We start from the raw sequence: 6,216 nt of genomic DNA on the forward strand, positions 1-6,216 counted from the left end.
ACCACTACTACTGGCATTTACTCCCAAGTGACAGAGTCTGTCTCTTATCTCCCGCTGCTTGAGAGTGACCTCATAGGTACCCAGGTGCTTCAAGTGCAGGTCAAGAAGGGAATACAAAAATAAACCTATTGTCCATGTAAGCCACCCACCCCTTTTGTGGTTCCTGACCAAGGATCTGCCAGCCCAGATGGTTGACACTAGGAACATAAAAATGTTTCCTGCCACCATCAGGGTATGTTTAACCTTGACCTTGTAGCCCGTTGTCTTAGTCATTTTCTGCTGCTATAACAGAATATTAAAGACTGAATAATTAATAAAGGATGAAAGTTTATTTGGTTCGCAATTCTGGATGCTGGGAAGACCAAGAGCATGGCACTGGCATCTGCTGAGAGTCATCCCACAGTGTAAGGGAAGTGGGACAGAGAAGGCGAGTTGGACCAAACTCACTCTTTTTATCAGGAACCTACTCCCCCAATAACTAACCACTCCCACGATAATGACAATCATCTTTTCAGAGCCCTAATGGCCTAATCACCTTTCGAAGACCCTACCTCTTAGTACTGTTACAATGACAACTAAGTTTCCAAGACATGAACATTTGTGGACGCTTTCAAATTATAGCATTCTGCCCTCGTTCCCTAAAATTCATGCCCTTCCTCTCACATGCAAAATATATTCATTTCATTCCAATAGCCCATGAAGTCTTAACTCATTCTAGCGTCAACTCAAAAGTTCAAAGCTCAGAGTCTCATCTAAATTAAATATGGGTGAGGCTCAAGGCATAATTCATTCTGACACAAATTCCCTCCAGCTATGAGCCTGTGAAATGAAGCAAGATATCTACCTCCAAAATATAATGGTAGAGTAGGGATAGGATAGACATTCCCATTTCAAAAGGGAGAAATTGGCAAGAAAAGAAAGGTAGGTGGTTCCAAGTAAGTCCAAAACCCAACACGGAAAACAAAATTATGTCTTAAAGTTGGAGAATAATCTCCTTCGACTTCTGAATCCTGAACACACCGGAGCATGGGTTGGGACCTACGCAGTTTGCCTATGCTGCTCTTACTAGTTGGAGTCTCATGCCTGAAGCTCTCCCAGACTAGCACTTCACATTGGTAGCTCTACAGATCTGTCTCAGGAATGACCCCAATTCCACCACTCCACTATATGTTTCCCTACTAGAGACTATCTGCAGCTGCTCCAAACCCACGTTTCCACTGGCAATGCCCTAGTAGTGGCTCTCTGCAGTGACTCCACCCCTCTGACAAGTAAATACCACATGATATAAGAGGGAGTATGAATGCTACTCCCTTGGGAGTGGCAGCCTGAGCCACATCAGGGGCCACTTGAGCCCTGGCTTGGGCAGCTGAGAAGCGCTGTGCCGAAATGCAGAGTGCAGAGTTCTGAGGCAGTCCTGGGAATGAATCTGCGAAGGGCACCCCAAACTCATCCCGTGAAACCATTCTGCCCTCCTAGAGCTCTAGGACTGTGATAAGAAAGCAGCCTCAAAAATTTATGTAATGAATTCTGGGTCCTCCTCCCATTGTCTTGATGAGTAGCACCTGGCTTTCTTCCATAGACAGAAATCTCTTTAGCAAATGTTCACTTGGCCACATCCTTAGTATTCTCTCCTAAACACATTTTTTTTCACTCTTTACATGGCCAGGTTACAAATTTTCCAAATCTTTCCATTATATTTCCCTTTTAAATATAAATTTTGCCTTTAAGTAATTTACTTACTATCATATCTCACTGTGTGGTTAAAAATAGCCATGCAACAGCCTGAATGCTTTGCTGCTTAGATATTTCTTCCACCAGATATCCTAGTTGATCACTCTTAAGTTCCACATTCTATAAAGTCCTAGGTCACAGACACAATTCTGCCAAGGTCTTTCCTACTTTGTAAAAAGGATGGCTTTTATTCCAGTTTCCAATACCTCATTTCCCATATGAGACCTCAACAAAATGGCCTTTACTGCTCCTATTTCTACCAACATTCCGGTCATGACCACTTAAGTAATCTCTAAGAAGACTCAAACTTTCCCTAAAGCTCTTCTCGTCTTCTGAAGCCTGAACAGATCACCCTTAATTTTCCATTCATGGCAATACAGGCTTTTTCTAGCCTCTGCCCAATATCCAGTTTTAGATTTTTGTTATAGCAACAACCCACTCCTGGTACCAATTTTGTCTTAGTCTGTTTTCTGTTGTTATAACACAATACCACAGACTGGGTGATTTATAAAGAACAGAAGTTTATTTGGTTATAGTTCTGGAGGCCGAGAAGCCCAAAAGCATGGCCCCGGCATCATGGCCTAATCACTTCTTAAAGACCACACCTCTTACTACTATTACAGTAGCAACTAAGTTTCCATCATGTTCAAATCACAGTACCCACACATATCAAGATGTCTTCATACTGGCCACAATGAGAGAAGACTTGGTACAATGTAGGGAAGTACTTGGCTTCCTGTAAGCTTAATTAAAACACCAGTTTTACTTTATTGAAGTGAGTCCTCAAAGAACTGCCAGTTAGTAGCATTTTTTTAAAAACTTATCTGGGCCATATAAGCTACACTGTCATTTCTCTCTTGTATGCTCACAGTTTAATCTGTCACTTGGTAGTTGTAAAACAGCAAACGAAGAGGTAGCGGTAGGATTTCTAGTATGTTACTAGTGTCTGTGTGACTCGCTCCAGGCTTCATGCTTTCATAGCTCTATTTCTCATTCTTTTATCTCACAAATGAAAGAAGGTAGGCCAAGAAAGATGTTCTACCTTAGTCACATCTAAAGGGTAAATCCATTGACTAGTTTTGAGGGCTGTCTGATAGATGTCAAAAATCCTAAAATTGTCTAGCTATTATTGAAGGCCAGGAACTCTAGCTTGGTTAGTCCTCTCAAATGATTTTCAGAGTAGGTTACCATCTCATTTTAAGAAGTAGAGTTTGGGTATGTCATGAAAGTGTGTTTATGGGAGGCCAAAACACTAGTAAAATAATTTTCATCTTGTTTGTGATAGCTAATATTTCCTCAATGCATACTATTTGCCAGACAGGGTCTTTCATTTGTGGAATAAATATTTATCGAATACCAGTTATGTGCTAAACAACAAGACAAACCAAATGCTCTACATTCATGGTACTCGCATACTGGTCAGGGAGACAAACAATAAACAAAACAAATAATAAGTAAATTATAAGTTATAGAATAATAAAGGTTAGAGAAGAGTAAGTCATTGAATAGGAATAATACGTGCTAGATACAGGGGTGCAATTTGAAATAGAGACCAGGGAAATCTTCCCTGAGAAGCTGACATTTGAGCAACATTTGATAGTGAAGCTAAGGATATTTACCTTATAACCACTATCTCATTTAATCCACTGGATGACTAAATATTATGATTTTCCCCATTTATATATATGTATATACATATCTAAATTTATATTTAGATAAAAAAATTTATGAAGAACTGGCTCACATGATTGTGGAGACTGGAAAGTCCCAAGATCTCCAGGTTGAGTCGGGTGAGTCAGAAAGCTAGAGACTCAGAGAGCCAAAGGGGAGTTTCTAGTTCAAAGGCCAGCCGGCTCACAATTCAGGAAGAGTCAATGTTTCCGTTTAAATTTAAAGGCAGAAAAATGTGTCATTTGCTTGGAGGAAAGGTCAGTCTTTTCATTCCTTTCAGGTGTTCAACTAACTGGATGAGGCCTACCCACACTGGGAAGACAATCTGCTTTACTCAGTCAACTGACTCAAATGTTAATCTCATCCAAAATTATCAGGACAGAAACACCCAGAATAATGTTTGACCAAATATCTGGGCATCCCATGGCCCAATCAAGTTGATACATAAAATTAACCATCACAGTTGTAAAATCCCACTGTACAGTGGTGCCTTAGTCTGTTTTACGTTGCCATAGCAGAATACTACAGACTGGGTAGTTTATAACAAAAATAAAATAATTTCTGGAGGCTGGGGAGTCTACAGTTGAGGAGCCTGCATCTAGCAAGGGCCTTCTTGCTGCTTCACCCTATGGCAGAAGGTGGAAGAGCAAGAGAGCATGTGCAAGAGCAAACTCGCTTTTATAATAAACCCACTTGCAAGATAACTAGCCCACTCCCGTTATAACATTAATCCATTTATACAGCAGAGCCCTCACGACCTAATCACCTCTTATTAGGCACCACCTCCCAGCACTGTGTCAATTAGGGTTAGGTTTCCAACACATGAACATATTCAGACCACAGCAAGTAGTTAAAAGCTAGGATGGGAGGGGATAGGGATAGAGATAGCATAGGGTGGGGATGGGGATGGGGATGGGAGTGGGGATAGGGATAGCGATAGCATAGGGTGGGGATGGGGATGGGAGTGGGGATAGGGATGGCATTGGGGATGGGGATGGGATGGCATGGCATGGCATCACCAGAGAAAGCTGGATTCAAAACTTGACTCCACCTTTTTCTAGCTTGTGTGATTTAAGAGAAATGATTATACTCTCTGACCTTTGGTTTACTCATCTGTAAGGTAGGAATAGTCATGCCTGCCTCCAAGGGATGCTGGGAGAATTATAAAAGCTAATGTATAAGGTGGCTAACACAGTATCTAGACCGAAGCCAACAGTATGAGTGCTGAGTGCACCCTCCCCACGTGGATGGGAACTGTGCTAGACACTTCCCCAGATGCTGTCTCATTGCACATGGCTTCTTTAGGGTTTCTCTTTGGGAATGCTTTTATTCTCAACCAGGCTAATTAGCCAGATTTCTGAGACCCTGAACTTCATGGGGTTTTTCAGATTGCTTTTCACTCTTTGGAGGCCCAGAAACACTGCAGCCCAAAAAAAGGAAGGATTCTTGCCAGTTGCTTGGGGTGGGGCAAGAAACCTGGGTACTCCACTTAGGATGGAGTCATCCAAGGACTGAGAAAACTACAGGCCTGAGGCTCAGTTTTAAGGTTCTGGTCAAAATAAGCTGAATACTTTGCTGGAATCTCACAAATAGGCCAGCCCTGAGTCAAAGCTCCTCAGCCCTGCTTTTGATTTTGTCAAATGTCCCCAGAATAAGATATGCAATTCCCTCTTTCTTGTCTCCTTGACAGACAGGAGAGGGGATGTATCCCAGGGCCCCTTTCTCCACCTGCATTGGGGTAGAAATGAAGTTCATTTCCTCTCACTTGTGCTACTTATTATAGAAATTTCTGCTTATGGGTTTTCCACACAGAACCAGGCAGAGGCATGGCTCAGTCACTTAGCCGTCTGACCTTGTTGGGTAAGTTGCTTTACTTTCTCGATCTTCAGTTCATTTGTACAGCACTATTGATATATACCTCTCAAGGCTTCATTCATAAGTGTAATTTATTGACTTCCTACCTTGTCCTAGACACAGGAATGATCTTAACAGCTCTGAGGAGGGACAGCTTCACAGGCACGCAATCTCTGGGGTTGCAAGGGGCCCTGGTCTCAGAAAGGCCGTCTTGAAATTCTTAATAACTTTTGAAGAAAGGGCTCCACATTTTCACTGAGCACTAGGCCCCACAAATTTTGCAGTTAGCCATGGCTCTAAGAGACAGGAATTACCCTTATGCTCCTTTCACAGATGAAACAATTGTGATGCAAAAAGGTTCAGCAACTTGTCCAAGGTCACACAGCTAGTAAGTAGCACAAGAAGGAAGTTTCTTTCTGATCCATGCTTTTAAATGCTCCTGGATAGTGCCTTCCTGGTGAGAGAACTTAATTAAAAGCCATTACTCTGTGCTTTATAACTCCAAGTGGCTTCCATCCCCTGCCATTCTCACTTCCCATCGCCCAAGTAGTCTTTATCCTCATGCTGATGACTCTTAGCCCGGCAGCTTTTAAGAAATGATCCCCATGTTGCAGATGCATATGATTCTTGAATATAGTGCCTGGGAGGCCTGCCACAGTTAAGTCACTGCCCTGTCAGTTGGGTTGAGGCAGCATCTCTTTCAAGGGAGCACAGTTGGGGTATCAATGCCTGCTATCAGTCATCAGGGAAAGTAACAAGACATTAGAAAGTAGATGGAGCCTCCAGTTTCTGGGACAGTCTCCCATCCTGGAAGAGACTGATCTCTTTGTTTCTTTTTCTTTTTAAAATTATTTTAAGGAATTAAAATTTTTTTGAGACAGGGACTTGCTCTGCCGCCCAAGCTGGAGTGCGGTGGCACTATCATGGCTCACTGTAGCCTCTAACTCCTACGCTGAAGCA

At 42.3% G+C, this 6,216-nt stretch overlaps 1 long non-coding RNA gene across 6 annotated transcripts in view; it reads right to left on the reverse strand.

Moving 5' to 3' along the window:
- The window catches only part of LOC134732718 (uncharacterized), a 361,391-nt gene that overhangs the window by 337,189 nt on the left and 17,986 nt on the right, over nucleotides 1–6,216 (reverse strand). The gene's annotated exons all lie outside the window — the stretch shown is intronic.

This window comes from Symphalangus syndactylus, chromosome 16 (assembly GCF_028878055.3).
Source record: "Symphalangus syndactylus isolate Jambi chromosome 16, NHGRI_mSymSyn1-v2.1_pri, whole genome shotgun sequence".
Classification (NCBI taxonomy): domain Eukaryota; kingdom Metazoa; phylum Chordata; class Mammalia; order Primates; family Hylobatidae; genus Symphalangus; species Symphalangus syndactylus.